At 39.8% G+C, this 17,524-nt stretch overlaps 1 long non-coding RNA gene across 2 annotated transcripts in view; it reads right to left on the bottom strand.

Annotated features, from left to right (window-relative positions):
• The window catches only part of LOC135579056 (uncharacterized), a 48,036-nt gene that overhangs the window by 5,593 nt on the left and 24,919 nt on the right, over nt 1–17,524 (bottom strand). The window lies entirely within an intron of this gene.

Here is a 17,524-nt window from a genome sequence, read left to right as displayed (position 1 = left end):
ATAAGGTCAGCTGGGTAACATCACTGTTGGTATGTGAACCAGCTGTCAAAAATGCAATAGCAATATACTCTGGGAGATTACGGAGCTGGACAACTCTAACGTATGCAAAACACAGTGAGTGTTTTTTAAAAGAGGTGTGCGCTGTCATCAACATTGCAGAGCAGAGCAACTAAATGCCTTCAGTGGATTTTCGAAACATACCTTGTAGCATTAAGAGACATACAACCTTCTTAAATTCAGCCTATTGATTCAAAAATACAATTTTTTTAGGAAGTTATTGGCAGTTTCAGCTTTGTAAGTAACCAAGTCCTGGTACACAAATTCTTGGTGCTTTTCATGTCACATTGAGCACGATCTCCATGCTATTCAGAAGTCTGTACTGCTTCTGCAACCCTAATACTGTGAAAGACAACATCTTGCCGCTAGTTCACCCAAAATGTGTGACAATTTGTGATGCATTTGCAAACTCTTTTGATCAGTCTTACAAAGATCATGTAACTAAATTCAGAAAATTCCTCCATACTACTAAATAATTCACTGTAGTAATAATAATTCTACCACAGTGGAGAGTTCAGTGAAAATTAGAAGCAAAACCAGATAGTAGATATAGTAACTAGGCCAGAACTGGAAAGGCTTTTGTGATCTTGTGTTTAACATTGTCATTGGCCCATCATACAACCCCAGTCACTAGCTTCCACCCAGGGAAGTGCTCGAAGGGGATGCTGGAATTTCAAGATGTCTTTTCAGAGCTCTGTGCAGGCCTCCACACTGATTTGGCTACATACTAACCGTTGCTTCAGAATACGTGGTGTTACTTATGCCCTTAATCACTGTCTTGAAACAGGACTTTAATTTCTTAATTGTTCATGGACTCCAAATTCAACTTTCTTAGAGAAGGTTGTAATTTTCATTTAGTTTGCAATCTGCTTCATCAAGCTGCCATCTTCTGTGTTTCTCTTTGCAAGTACAGTAAAAGTAGACAACGTACAGTTTACCTTAAAGTGTTACCCAACATCTACTGAAATCCTGATCCTTTAAGGCAGTGTATTTCCTCTACACACATGTATCTCACTAGCAGCTGTTCCCAAACATATGAAGTCTCTTATTTTCAGGTTTTTCCCACTGCTTTCCCATGCTTTTCTTTTTTTCCTACTGACAACCATGTCACATAAAAACGTTGTCAGATTAGCTTCTAATGGTTTCGAAATGTATCATAGGAGTGGGAAAAAGCATTTAAAGGGTCTGACTTGTTGCTTATGCTAGTATGGTACTTCTTGGCAAACAAGTTATGAAAAAAATGAAACCAACCGTGAATATTTGAATTTTCGTGGTATGACTGACACAAATACAAACCTCTACAAGTAGTACATACATTTTAAAAATATTTCTGCTACAAAATGAAGGTAGAAGACTGTGTGTGCATGAAGAACTAAAACTTTTAATAAGAAAAATGTACAAGTTTATCAGACTATTCAGTTTAGAAACAACATAAAGTGATAAATGAATATTGTTGCCACATTAAAGATTTTTAGCTACAAAAGTTACAGTAGGAAAATAAATGCCAAGTATTTTACCTACATCAACTTGCTAGAAATTTCAGGTCGTCCATTTGAGCAGCAATGAATGACAATAAAATGCAAGGTATTAGTCATACTGAATAGTATGTAAATACCATGTAGAATCAATTGCTGGAAATTCTTTGGTAGATATTATAAACAAGTGATGTATTTGTAGAAATTAGGCTGACTTACTGGCAGAAAGACGTGTTACATTTTCAGGTATTCTTTGCAATGAATCATTCAACCAGCTGTACCATGTTCTTATTCAATATTAATGTATATTGCTAATGTTTACATATAGCAATGAAATGTACTCTGTGGGAAAATGAAGATTTATAACACATTTGTCATTCAGTTTTCTTTGTCAAATCACTAAATGTGATTCACCCATTTTAAGTTTCAGCTCTTCCAGTAGAAACGTGTGGGTTTATGCAGTCTGTTTCCCTACAGCAGTGATCTTCAGACCAGGATTTGGTAGACTGCAAAAGAGCCTAAGAAAATGAAATCTAATGACAGAAGAATTAACATCACTGTGCAGAAGTTCTGTATTAAAAGTTTTTGAGATCATAGTACCAGAAAACAGTAAGGTTACTATTTCTGTATCAGTAAGACAGAAAATTTTCCAGATCATTGTGCTGTTTATAATGAAAATACAAGATTAATTTTAGAAACTCAAGATGGATAGTTTTACCACAGAATTCTGCAGACTTTTCTCCCAAGTGATATACCTCAAAGGTATTTTCATTACCAACTGAATTATGCTATCCCTTTCTAAGTCTTATTCTTCCTGGTTGTCCCCTCTTGCATCATCATGGTATCCACATATTCTTTAGTGTTATCACTTTTCCAGCATTTGCAATGTATCATTGTGTCCCTTCATTAATGGTCACCTACACATGCTACACACTGATAGCTGTTTTAGAAGAGTCCAAAATTTTTCACCGTAGGAATATTCCCAGCTTCTTTCACCAATAAAAATGCTCCAGGTGTTAACTCCAGACTTGGCTTCCAAAAACAACTGCCTTGTCCCAACTTTTAGTAGTGCAAATATCTATCATAAATACCACCATCATTATTCATAATTATAAAATTTGAAGTCTTCAGATGGAGATTTTCAGACTGGCCTCCATACTATATGACTCAGAGAATATTTTTCAGCAGACAATAAATTCTGTGAATGTCAGATTTTTTGTATGGTGAGGAGAAGATTAGTATTGAATTGTGAGACTGCTTTTGGCCAAAATGTTGGGAAAAATAGAATATGTTAAAGTACAGAAAAATTTTTTTCTGCACAGTATTTTTGTTTTTAGAATTGTCCAAATATTTGAAAGGAACTGCAAGGAAGAAGAAAAAATATTAAATTATCCTGAAAATGATACCAAATGGAGGCCTAATCTAGGTTATACTTGTATATCTCTAATACCTGAGTGCCTCAGCAGCAGGAATGTGTCGATCCTCAAACGTCCTTTGGCAAGTGGAGTATTACTGCCCCATTTTACAGATGGGATGGTGGGTCAGAGGGGGACAGTGGTTCATTGCTCACAAACACTGCCACTGACATAAACACATCAGTCCTTCCTTCATCTCATCCCACCCCAGCATTACCCTTCTCTGTGTGCCACTAGAAGCATTTGTACCACCACCAATCAAATCCTAAGATAGATACCTTCTTGTGTTAAAAATGAAATTATTTCATTGTTTGAGAGGGAGATGGCTGGGGCATCTCCAGCACGTGTGTCCTGCCTTGGGTCCCCGTGTGGCACATCTGCTGACTGTACTGCTTCTCTTGGTGGCAGGTCTGGACCTCCTTAGCATGGAAAAACCTGTGCTAAAGCCTGTGTGAGACTGAAGCCCATGTGCTTGATGTGGAAATATGTCTCTGGTAAAGCAAGGAAACAACTGCAGCTGCACCTCCTAAACTTGAGGCAGTAACTAATCAACCTTCCTCTCAGTTCTGAGCTGGGAACCTTCCTAACTCAAAGTACAAGTTTCTAGAGCTGCAGAGCATGCAGCAGTAGTCAACAAAAATTTATTAAGTGCACAGGTAATATTGGTAATCTTATTAATATCCTTCCGGGACTAACTCTAGTATCACTAAATTTACTGTATGCCAATAATATTTAAACTAAGATCCTTAGCTGATCTTTCTTTTATTCTGTTAGTGAAAGTCAAAAACAAAGGACAAAGGGAAAAAAGGAGCCCATTACAGGAAGTGTAACTGGAACTGTTTAAAAATATTTGAATGTGTAGCTCTGGGTATAGTTTACGATGTTAAGTAACAGCAGTTATAACATTACTCCTCTGTAGAGTAGAAAGAAGGGTCAGCAGGAAAGAAGTATGATATATATCTGCTGACATTTTGTTGCCACATACACAGGCAGAAATATCACTTCTATTTTATGCTGAAATTGTGGGCATTTTGGGACAGTGACCTGACCATATAGCAGCCCCCTGTAACAGTACGTCTTCAAAGCAAAGTTGTTTTTCAACTTTTCTTTCAGCTCTGCGTTTTACTCTGTTCATCAGGTCCACAGACAAACTCTGATGCTGTCAGTCTCTGTGGGATAATGGGGTTGAAAAGAGAGGTTAGAGGCAGATTTTCACCTTCTTTCAACTTTCTCGTTTTCCCAGTTTACAGGTGAAGACACGGCTCACACGCACAGAGGCTTTTCGGAAGCAGCTTGAAGGCATCACACTTGTTCCTAGGCCATTGGTTAGTGACCTTAAGCCAGATGACCCCTCTCCAAGGCCATGCCATGGACATCATTATCCACTATTTGTAGCAACAAAGTCCCCCAAAGAATTAGGTTTGGAACAACTCTACTTACTGCAATGAGAAAAGATTAGGGGAGATGCCCTGTGAAGGCCAGTAGAAATATCTAGGGGAGCAGGGAGCACTCAAGCAATGAGGATTCATTAGCCCAGTGTAGCTTGGCAGCCTGGCTCCTCACACTTTGCCTCAGCTGAAGGTGGTGCTCAAAGCCAAGGGCCAATGTACTGGCTGGCTCTGCAGTGAAGACGTGCTTAATGGGGCTATTACATTTTCCACATAAGGGAAATCCACCACTATTTATATCCAGTTTAGTACTTCAGATTCAGGCAGAATACTTCTGAAACTGCAGCCATCCAATATTAATAGCATCTGTCTTGCAGATTAACTATCACATTGTGTTTTTATTTAAACATCATCACTGAGCAATCACTCACTAAATTATTTAAAGGAAACAAAAAAAAAATTGTTTTGAGGTCACAAGAAGGATGTCAGTGGGCCAGTATTACTAAGCATTTTAAAACCTGGAAGATTTAATTTTAAGGAATTGTAATAATGCCTTTCTTTGGCATATGTAATTTTATATTTTATATTTATGAAGATGGACATTTCTGAAGTGTTTAATGAGCAGCAATATAGTTGCTTGGTTAAAATGCAGAGCCTTATACTATTTTTAATATTATCCAGTAAGTAACCCAGTGCCATATGCTTCTGTAGTTTGATTGCCAAAGAATGCAGCAAGTTGCTTTGGAGGCTGCCTCCAAACTCCTCACCCCAGCCAAAACCACGTCTGTGGTACAGAGCTATTGATGTCCTACCAGCATGGAACATAAAAATGGACCCACAGAGAAGTTACACAGAGGCTCTGCTAACTCCATTGAACGGGATGTGGCTTGGAGCAATGTATGGAATCAGGGCAAAGCTTAAATACTAGACATGCTACACTGGAAAAAAACAGTACAATCTTGCAAACAGTGAGGTGCTTATTTCTCTTGGTTGCCGGATCCCCAAAGCATAAGCCACATACTAAACTTTAATGCACCATCTTAGGGTACATTAAATGTTTTGGACGGGGAAATGGAAAGAGAGCCATTTCACTTTTAATTTCTGCCACCTACCTCTCAATAGGTATAGGTGACTGAGCTAGAAATGTGTGCGTGAAGGGTAGAGGATGTGAAAATAAAAATGAAATTATCATCAGCAATAAAGTGTGAACATGAACAGAAGCTGAAGAGATCTGTTAGCTGTACACCTACATTTATTTTGTCGTCTTGCTTTGCATGATATGGCTTATTTAGTACAATGTTTATCTGTTAGGAATAGTATTTAAACCTTTACTTTTTATTTGTTTATCATACTGGGTCAAGATTAAGATCTCATTTTGCAATGACGGAATTGCTTCCATATACTGTAACAACTAAGCACTTCTCTTCCCATCTCATTTTTTTGACACCTTGCAAAATAGTACTGTTGCTTGGTAATCGTGAGGAGCCATAACAACCCCCTAGTGTTTTCATTCAGCATCTGGGTACTCATTGATGAGCCCTGCACTAATGGGAGCCCTGCTATAGTCTAAAAACCAGACCCAAAGATGTGTACTAGGACAACAGTGCAGTCTCTGCGGCACTGTCATCCTGTGAAGACTGCAGTAATCAAGAGACTTATTATGATAACAAATTGCTTCATTTCTAAATCAGTTCGTTTTGCTGTAGTAGTGTTGATTTGATTCTAGAAGTGTGATGTGATGAGGACTCTAAGCTCAAAACCTAGTTGTGTTTTTCTGGCTGCAATAGCTGGTCTATAAAAGACAAACCCTCTACAGGCTTTGCTTTGTTAAATGAAGACAGATAAAAATATTCTCTCTCCTGTCAACAAAGCAGCTGGACCTCCAGTGCCTAATATGATAGAAAACAACAATTAAAATAAAATTTACCTTATGCATACGCCAGTCTTAGACTATCTGGACATTTTCTATATAATTTAATATTTTTGGCCTAAAAACAATAATGCTTGAGGAGGGACATAAATGGAAACAAAGGAGCAACAAATCTGAAACAGATGTTAGGAAGCACTCCCAGCACAGGATAGCTGATGTGCTGAAAAGCTACCTGGGGGCAGGACATTAAAAGACGTCTCTCAAGAAAGCCTGTGAGGAACAGCAGAACAACGGAGGAGAGCTTGATCCAGATACCTCCTCGTCCTCCACACCTCTCACTTCACCACCTTGGGGGATTCTGCTTTTCTTACACAACACGATTCTCTGGCCCATTCAAGCCCACTTTAGAACAGAAGTAAAAATGTGAGGGAGAAATTTTGAGTGAATTTCAGATGAAAGGAGTAAAAAGGACTAAAAGCACTGTTGTATTCTTTCCCGTCTAACGGAAGTAGGCAAGTTTGACCCAGGATAAGTCTTTGATGGGACTAAAACTCACGATTCAGTATCCATCCATGCCATTAGTATTTTGTTCATTAATCAGGTAATTTTCACCGTTGGAAAATGAATCTTTAACCACTGCTAATGACCATGTTGATAGCTACACAATTCATAGTGCAGTTTTTAGGATTGTCTCTAAAATACCAAAATTACCACCTGTTGAATAAGGCACCTACTATGGTTAACCCCGCGCAGCTCATTCAGCTATCCTTACTGATTAACATTTAAGACATCCTGTAAAGTAATTTTCAATCATTCAAAACCAGGGGAAGAACAGGCCTAGCAAAGGAGAAAATGAGTCAGAAAGCAACATGGATTCCTTTGTCAGGGACCTCAGGACTCAGTCCTTGATTCTCACTCCCAGTCTGCTATGATTACCTTGTCAAAGAAAGCATTTGAGTGTTTCTGGGTGTTTTTAAATGTGGATGGAAACACACAGGGAAATTCGTTTGTTCAGGAAATCAGAGGGTTTGTAATGAGTGGTTCAGGGGATGATTTTAAATTCTCTGCACACCTAAATCCTCCAGACGCTCTTCAGACCCTATTTATTATTGCCCATGGGGCATATGCCAAGGGACCAGAAGATAAGCTCTGCATTGCTGAGCCCAGAGACAGTCTAAGTAATGAAGCCTGAATTACAGGATAGCACTTGTGACTTATGAGTAACTAAAAGACAAAGCTTTAGCAGCAATGTTCTTGATCATCAGCTCCAGAAGGGAAAACTCCATCAACTCCAGTTAACTGGTGTTTCAAGAGTGACAGGTTCTAGTCCATCCTCACAGGTAGCAGCAGGAAAGAGTGGTGCTTTTTTGGAATGGAGCTTTAACCAGCTCCTGTCCAGAGTCTGTTCAGGATCATTTCATATGTTCATGGGACGGGGGCAAAATACAGAACCCCTCATTACCTTCTCTTTTGTGAAGACTTGTTAAGCATACCAGGAAATACACCAATACCAAATGTGGATTGAGTGCTTTAGCATTTTCTCCCCTCTGCCAAGAGCATGGGCTAATGCTGTGGGTGCTTTGACAACATGTGATGGATCGCGGTCACATAGTCTCTTCCCTTCATGCTAGGGCTGCATTCTCTCCTGATTACTCTTACAATTGTTTCGTTGTTTATGGTCTAACTTGTTTCTTATTTCATGTTTTCAATTGCTCTGGATGCATTCATTCTCACTAAGAGATCAGGCAGCAAAGAAATGATAAGAGAATAAAACACAAGAGTTTCTAAGAAGTAGCTCATTATTGGCCCAAAGTCTCCAGCGTGTAACAGTTTCACATGCACAAAACTTCAGTTTTGCAGAGGCTCTGAGTATAAGATGTGATACTATGTTGATACTTAGTCATTAGTATGGTGTCTGTGTCTTTACAGTGATTACTAATATAGATATTATCTACATTTTTCTGAAGCTATATGTACTTTTATCTAAGTAGAAATATTTGTTTATTCTCTATAGGTAGAATTTCGATTACAAACACACAAAGTCTGCTTTCTTCCTGATCCAGAAATACTCTTGTTTAAAACTACAGAATTCTGTGCTACAGAAGAGATGCAGCATCAGAATTCAAAGCAAAAAATTTCCATGTCCACTGGGAAAACCAGTTATTTTCTTGTTGAGGTCAGCCCACTAAGCAAAACATTTGCATTACTCAGAATCAGCAAGCAGTCAACATGCTTCAAAATGAATGTAGTTGTGTTAAAACCTGATGCATATCCTTTGCGACGGTCACTGCAATGAAAATCCTTTACAGCTGTCACATGTGTAGACGACACAAATGATGCCTGGAGGGGATATGCTTTACTTATGATATGTTAATTTTTCGTGATAACGCACATGTAGCCAGTCAAGTAACAAGGGTGTGTCAAACCAGGCTTTGCATATACATTATATAATCCCATTTCAGTAAACAAATTCTGGATAACAAAATGAGAAGGCTCCTAGTTTCTAAAAATAAAATCTCTTCTTATGAGGACAATTATTTGCAGACATAGTGTGTGTGTGCTGTGGTGCTTTAGCTGTGCATGTTCTGCCTGCCTTCTTCTTATCTCCTTCATACTCTTTCTTCTGGTAGCTCATGCTCCTCCTTTGAAATCTCATGTAGGTTCCTGCATCTTGAGTGTTATCACACTTCACTGTTGTTCTGTCTTTTGAGCCAGCATATGCTGACTTATGGGACAGTAAGAGGTTATTAGGCCATAATTCTTTAAAGGGACATGTTTTTACTGCTGTCCCGGAGTGGCCTATGATGCTCAGGATCATAACACATTCAGCATTTCTGGCCCAATCTCGTCTGCTCTTTGCACTGTTTACTTTGCTTGGGGTTTGCTTCGTGTTTGCTGCTGCCTTAATCTGTTGGATGCTTTTGTGAGAAGCCTTCGGTTTCCTAATCCCAAGTCTTACTTGTGTATTTTCCAAATAGTTTAGCTTCCAGGCACTGAAGTGGTAAGTGGCTATAAACATGCAGTGCTTCCCCCTGCAAGTGAACCATGAGGCTCTGTGCAGAGCACAGCAACCGTTCTGGGCAAGGGACATGGAGAGAAGGATTTACCTCAAGATGAAATGATGTGCTTTATGCCGATACATATGAGTTAGGGCTATCACTCTAACATGATTTACAAAAAGGTGTTAAAGAGACAGATGGAGAGCTGGGTTTCACTGGCATAAAATGTATGCATGCAAGTCAGGTTGCAGACTAGTTCTTTACTGAAGCTAGCTGTGGAAAAGACACAATGGCTGTGATAGAATAAGGGACCCCAGAGCTCCGTTCCTTGTCTGCACAAGCTACCTAAATCACCATATGAATCACTAGGAACCCTGGCAGACTTTTTCTCCTCCTTCTAGCGGAGACAAAGGCAGAGATTCACAACAACAGAGTGGGAACTGATCTGCTGCTCATGCTTATGGGTGTTCAACCTCCCCTGTAGCTTCAGGAAGCCCTGGAGTCACTTGGTCCTTTGGGTTTTTCCTTTATGTAGGAAAGCTGTGTGCTGCCCTTTACCACAATAGAATCAAGGCTGTAGTCTAACCATAAATTAATAAGTATTTTCAATATGCCCCAAACTCTGTAAAGTTGCCCAAAAACATAGTGAAGGTGTGGTCAAGGACACAGGAGGGAATGGAACAAGACCCAAATAAACAAGCTAATAAGCAATCCAAGAAGCCTACCAAAGGAAAACCAAGTTAACGCACAATGCCCTAAACCTGCTCTCTAGAGCAATCAGTGGTCTCCAGTTTTTCATGTTCAGTGCCACATGGCGTATGTGAGCCATGACAAGACTCTGAGGAATCAGGGAAGCTGGAGTCTGGCTGGCATATGAAATCATTCCTGAAGTGCCACTGCCTGTGACACAAGGGATCGTTCCAACATCTTTGCTTGCCTACAGGACTTTTTTCTAACAGGTGCAACAGATGAACTTCTCTTACAGCCTTCCTTGTGGGTAACCAGTGCCAGTCTGGGATGCCAGATGACGGAGGAAGGTGGCTTCGCTCATGCTAGCAGGACTCACAGCATTTTTGTGAATGAGCAGCAGGAACCTGCTCTTCTGCGGAAGGAGATACTGAATGCTCTGATTTACTCTTGCCACGAGACTGTGAGCATGAAAGGCTGGGGCTTTCCAGCAGCTCTCTCCTGGCACATGAGCTCCACGGCATTCTCCAGGCTGAGAACCGCCCTGAATTGCAAAGGAAAATGTTACAGCTGGGGCTGGAAATCTGCTGCAGCTCCTGAGTGTTTTTTTGTGCCCCAAATTCTGCAGTGGCCTGATTGATTAAAACAGTGGCGGATGATTAGCTCCAGCTTAAATCCCATCTGCCATGAGAGGATACTGAGACAGGTTGGTCAGGGTGGTGGGAGACATGTTGCAGGGTCTGGTCTCAGCTGATAGGGAGCCTGTGCCATCCTGCAGGACTGTTACTCCTCACCTTCTTCCCAGTTCCTGACCCTCATCCCAGAGAGGAGCAGATGTCCTCCTGGCCTTTGAAAGCAGATAAGGCAAGTCAGACTGTGGAGAGCAGACTTAGGTAATGCAACATGGAAATGATCCATAGCTCAGCTGTTTAGAAAGTTAAAGGGACAAGGATGTGACTCTTCAAAGGATAGATAACAACACTTCCCAATAGGTCCTGTGGTTGGTTTAATAAATGGTTTATCTGGTCTTCAGTTTCTGTTAGTTGTTGGAGTTATGTGACCTTAAAAAATATAACAACATATTGACAACTTTTGTAACTTGCTTTTTGACAAAGACCTAAAAATCAGGGGTTTGTTTGGAAAAAGGTGATGATGGTGAAGGTTTTTTCATTTAGGTTTCCCCTTAAAAAGCATTTGGACCAGAAGCATAAGAGGAATTAAAACTCCCAGCATTTCCTAGCTATGAATAATATCCATAACTACAGAAGAAATCCAGAAACGAGAGTTCAGGCCTCAGCAGACTAAAAACCATTTACCAGTCTTTCATCACAACCTCAGCACATCTTAGACGTGAGAAGCAACACTCATTAGTTGAATGTCGTGCAGCATTTTGCAGACTTATTTTCCCCTGTCCTCCATGAGAGCCTTCTGAGTCAAAATAATGGCTTATTATTTGGACAGAAAAGCATTCCTGAAAAGTGTTTTCTTTGTTTTTGTTCACGAATTAATGATGGAAATGAACAGGTGGCAAATTAAGTCACCCTGGTACTCAGGGGAAAACAAAACAAAACAAAACAAAACAAAACAAAAAAAAACACAAAAAACCCCATACAATAACAGCAACAACAAAAACAAACAAGGAAAAAAAAAAACAACCAAACAAAAAAAAGCCACAAACAAGCAAACCCAAACCTTCAAGTTTAATCTGTTCACATTTCTTTAGAAAAAGAGTGGCTTTTCTCTCTACTGTTCTATACAGGCCTTGGTTCAGTCTTCATCAACCACATTTATTCTTTGGGACTCATCTGCATTGAAAAAAAAAGAATGACAGAAAAGCCAACAATATTGGATGATCTAGTTATGATATATCTTTGGTTTAATGATTATTTAAACATAGCTCTTGCACTGTACTGTAGAGGAGACCTAACCTGTTTGTAGCTTTGAGGCTGTGGTTGAAAGCCTCTGTTACAGTAAAATACTGAAGTTTTATTTGTACTATAGATATAACAGCCACATTAACACATACAGGTGTCCTTGTTTAAAGACCAAGCAGGTTTGATTCCTGTGCCATATGTTGTGAAGTTCTTTGGTGACAGAAGCCTACAGCATGGATATCCCTTTTGTCTCTGACAATATTTGATGCTGGTTGAATATTTTTGCTGCTGTTTTCAGTAGGAGTGAGGTTTTGATGACCACAAAGGAGAAACAGTAAAACACCGAACTCACAGCCCGGACGTAAAGCTTAAACTGTAACACCTTTTTCAAAACTCCTTTTTCTTTTCCTCAGTACTGCTGAAATTCAATAAATGACTCCTCATTAGCTGATATAAAGAACTGTTACAAAGCATACAAATATCTGATAATACTGACAAATATCTTGTTGAACCATCAAATAACACTGAAGTAGGTCTCATTCATATTAGAGTGCAGATCTGAGGCAAGCTGTGTTGTGACAAAGGATTTAACTCTTTGAAGTGTCTCACCTTCCCCTAGACAAAAATGAGCATGGAATCTGAATGAACCCAAATTCACTGCTGTTAGTGACAGATCAGATTTGGAAAAATTCTGAAAATTGTTTTTTTTTGTTTTTTGACCCTTGCTCTTATCACAAGTTTCTATTTCCCATAGTGAGATTTTAGTCCTTCTGCTATAAAATAAGACATCATGGTAAAGAAAGAGGAAAAGGAAGAAAGAAAGGGAAAAAAAAAAGGTTTCCTGAACTCCTTGTAGTATTCCCAGAGGACATCTTGGCATCAACTGGAAAGTTTCACAAGCTGTCCGTGAACATCAGAGAGTAAAGACTCATTTGGGCTGTGGCTTTGGTGAGTCAATCTGCTCACACTTCATCAGGAGTGTCAGGGGATCCTGATAAAATGATAGCGATGCTGTGCACTGGGTAGAAGAGAACATAAATAAGCAACCTAATTCCATTTCTTTTTGCATTTCTTTACATCCATATGCTGGAATCATATCACACCAGCCCAGCCTTTGTACTCAGAGAGTTGCTCTGAATTGGATTAGGTAATATATTGAAAGCCATATTTCTTGTAGTGCCTTTGGGTTTTGTGCATGTGTGTGCATTATTTCCTTATAACCGTGGGTTTGTATATGCATAAAACAACTAAAAGCTGCTTCTCCTAGTCATTTTGCTAGAAATCAAGGTCATTCCCTGGGATTCTTTTGCTACAAAGCTTGTGATGAATACATGAACTAGTGTGTAAAAATCCGAAAGTATTATGGAAGAGTTAAGGAACCCTTTCATTTTAATGCAACAGAGAGCACCAAGTGAGAAGTTGGCAAGCAGGGCACTACTTTCTCTGCTGAGAGCTCCACATTAAATCAAAGCTTTGGGATATCTCTCCTTTACCACTGGAAAGTTTGCTAGTGATATCTGCCAGTCCCCACGCTACTCCGAGCAGCTGAGTAGAGGGCAGCACAGTGTACTTCCAAGCACAGAGGAGACCACTGATTCATCTTGCTTCAGTTTCAGATAAAGACACCCTATTCACAGAATCACAGAATCACAAAATCACAGAATGTTGGCTTTTTCAGATCATGAACATCAAAGGGAAAAAAACATAGCTAACCTCCAGAACACCAACCCAGGGAAAGAGTGGGTCCTTCAGCACCATGAGCTGTGTTCCTCTTACCATGTATAGGACAGCAGATATATTGCCCATACTCATTGCATCAACTGTGTAAGTTCTTCTTGGAAGGCTTGTTTGTCTGAGATATTTGTAGAGTATCTCATGTTGTTTCAGTATGTGCTGGTGAACTAATAATAGTAATATTTTCATTCCTTCTCTTTACTGCTGGCCATCAAAATGCTTGCACACAGACAGGTATGATACTGTGTACCCAGGTGGCTTATGTACTAGACAAGCACTTGCAGATCCAGTACCCTAGATGTAGTTTACTGCTCTCATTTACTTAGCAGAAGTTTTTACATGTATTAATTCATAAGTCTATATTACACAACTGTCTGCTCCTTAGCTCTGGCCTGTGCCCTTGCTACACCCTGGTGAGCAGCTCTCTCCTTCCATGCAGTGCATGCCCAAGCAGGGCAGTCAATGAGAGAAAGCCAGAGTCAGGCATATTGCCCTTGTTTCACATACTTGGAACTGGCACTGAGTGTGAAAAAACAGAGGGAAGGAAAAAATAGGAAGGTTTTTTTTTTTTTTTTGTCATCCCCATGAGCTGTTCAGTTGTACAGTTGCTAGATCTGATTTAAAGGCAGAGTTCAGAGAACACAGTTGGGGATCCCAGAGAAAATGGGGCCATTCCTTTTGGGTAGCAGCCCACAGCTAGATCAAATTATGCTGACCATGAAACTGTATCCTTAGACAGGAACCCACAGCTGCAATTGCACAGAGAGTCCTGGAGCATGCGTGGAGCAACTGGAATATTCTGGAAATACAACTGGGAAAATTCAAGGGTTCACAGCTGAGCATGTGCAGAGTGCAGCAAGTGAAAGGTCTGCAAGTTGGCATCACTCGGGGAGATTTTCATAAGGATGCCAAAAGTCAGCACACTGCTTGGACAAAGAACCTTACCTTTACCAAGTTTCAAACTCTGGCAATATATTGGTCAAGGAGAAGGCCATATATGTGGGTGTATATTCTGCCTGAAGAATAGCTGAAGGAAAGCTTAATTGTTTTTACTGCAGCTTCCCAGGAACACCCATCCTGACAACAGCTCTTACATGGAAAATTTCATCTGGAACAATTCCGTTTACTCAACAGAAAGTTGTATGACTGGATAAAGAAGCAGTGTTCATCTGCCTGCTTTCAGGTTTCAGATACCATTCACTCCATTTGCTGTGTTTTCTGGTTACCCCTGGTTCCATGCCTTCCTGTTTGTGCTGCTGTTGACCATTAGCCACCATATGTGGTCACTTCCACTGTGTCCTGGAGACCAAGAACCTCAACAGTGACATCACGTAACCCTGAAAAGTCATCTCCTCCTCCTTAAGGTGATTAACTAAGTCTCACAGCCAGTCAGCTTTAATTGGGCTTTACATTTGTGGCAATTACATTTTCCCTCATCCCTCTCCTCAGTTCATCATGCCATGCTTGTCCATTTGTTATCCTCTCAAGCACCGGTCTAATATAATCCCAAACATGTAGATCAGTAGCGATGGAACTAAGTATTGCGTGTTAATACAGTTACAGATCTTAATTCAAGGGAATGAAAAGCCCCACAGAGATTGATACAGCTGGAAAGATTTACTAATTTTCACTGAAACAGTGATATGGAGCCTGCTGCCTTCCTCTCCCTTGCTGGATGTGATAAGTTTTCCATTGAGCCTCTAACTCTATCTCATTAATGCATTGCATTTAATGGAGCAACAGCTACAGCTGTTCATTTTATACTCCAGGTATCCATCCTATAGGCTAAGACAGACAAAATAATTACAGAGGCCTGCCCTTCAGTATGACCATACTGATGCCCTGCTTGGTGGGGACAAAGAGTGGACTTTTTCACTTTTCCAGGAGAAGTTCAATAGATGTTGGCCATAGCTGAACAAGGAAGTATGGTAGGACCAGGGCAGGAAGAGAAATCCTGTTCCCCAAATCCTCTCTCCCTCCCTACTATTGTCCTTGCCTCTACACACACTCCTAGATCTGTGTGACTCAAAAATTTTTGTGTCCTAATAGCAAAAAGACAATCATTCTGCTTTGTAGGGCTTTCCTCTTCCAGTCTGAACTGAGCAATACAAAAGGGAACTCGGGAAAAGAAATCCAGAAACAAGGTGATGAAACATCACAAAATGCCTGACTGTCTTGCTCTCATGGTAGGATCCCTTTACACCACCCTGAATCTAGAGAGAACACACTTGTGCAAAGAAAAGGTCTCATGAGAACAGAGCAGGTGATTGCTCCTTGTATTCTCACTTAAAGCATTGTTAAATTACATTTTAATCCGTATTTTTATATTGCTCTTCAGGTAAGTACTCTGGAACTAATATAAATGACTAGGAATTTACTCTCTCATCTCTTAACTGGTTCAAGGAAAACAAAAGGTACACTTTCCACAAGCCATTTCTCACTGTATCAAAGGGTGCTGTGGCTGGATTGTCACAGAAGTCTGGGGCAACAGGCTGCCTGATACAAATCTAGATGAAGAAATACATGGTCAGTAGGATAGAGGGATTAAATGCATTGCAGAAACAGTGTGGATGGATGCTATTTCTACATCAAATATGGCAGGTGTATTTGTCTTAATTAATGATAAAGTAGAAATGGAGAGTGACCCAAAACCAGCAGTCGCGAAGTTGCAAACATACAACAAAATATCTTTGGAACAAAAAAAACACTTAAAATTTAGTGCTTATTCTGCTGTTGAAATGATGAAAAAAATGTTAAATATTAGTACACAGACTTTAGGGTGTCTGTAGATACTGTTGTGGTTTGAACACCCTGATGCTGAGTATATCAAAATCCCCATGGCTGTCTATAATGGTCCTTCCACATATTGCATGTCTAGTATCTGTAGTACTGGGCAAATTTAGCACTGGTATATCCCTAGCATGCAGGCTGAGGTTTCAAATTACTGATGAGGCCTTCTGCTTCTTTAAACGTGGTATTAAGAGTACCTTAGAGTTCTGAGCAATATCACCCTTTTTTAGATCTGTCCATTCATCATAATATTGTGCCAGGGTTTGTTAGGTAAACTTGATTGACAGGCACCCATCTTTATTCCCTGCATAGTTGTAGGTCAGCACTGGTAGAAGGTAATGCTTTTTTAATTAGCTGCTAGGGTATTATATTTCTTTTGTGTAGATTGAATGTTGCATTCCTGTGAGTCACTATCTGGGGAGTCTGCCTTTATATTCACTATTCAGTATAACACAGACGAGTGGAGAAGAGTCATAAAAGATTTATATCAAAGATGTTTATGAAAAGTCTAGGATCTGGACAACCTCCAGGTTTTTCAGCAGTGACTGTAAGACAAAAAAAAACCAACAGCTTTAAAATTATGATAGAAACCAATTCAAAGACATGCTTTATACTTTGCACCAGCAATCATGAAGCCAAACCACTGGCTGTAAATTGTGGGCATAATCTGAAGTCCTCTATAGATACTGATTTCTCAGCTAGAATCTAAAGGATCAAAAAACTTGTGTGCAGAGAGGGACAACAAATCAAGTGTTTGAGATGACAATAATATGCAGAATGCTATTGGAACTAAATTTTCTTCTACCTAAAATCACACAGTGCTTGAATAGGCTGTGGCAAGCACTCTAAAAATTTCCAACAGTCCTCCAACAAGGTAGGATTATTTGTTTGAGGAAAACACAGTACACTGGAAAATTTATACAAGACTGTTTCTAATAAGCTTACAGTAAAGATGAAGGGAAATTGCAGAAAAATAGAATGACAGGGCATCCATGCAAATTCAACTTAGGTTTTCCACACCCTTAAAACTTCTGTAGAGTTATTTACTGTTGTGCAAAGTAAAAATATGTAAAGCAATGCTACCTGGACTAAACTAGCTCTATGATAATAATTCATGTGAGACTCCAAAACTCAAGGACTTCCTTAGCAGTACTCAGTCAACTGTGGCTTAAGAAGCAAGATCACTAGTGGCAGGTAGCACTGAATATACTCTTCAAAATAGGGTTTACTAGAAC

The sequence above is a fragment of the Columba livia genome, chromosome 3 (assembly GCF_036013475.1).
Source record: "Columba livia isolate bColLiv1 breed racing homer chromosome 3, bColLiv1.pat.W.v2, whole genome shotgun sequence".
NCBI classification, from domain to species: Eukaryota; Metazoa; Chordata; class Aves; order Columbiformes; family Columbidae; genus Columba; species Columba livia.
Note: the sequence above shows the minus strand (reverse complement) of the source record. Positions and strands in the feature narration are given on the sequence as shown.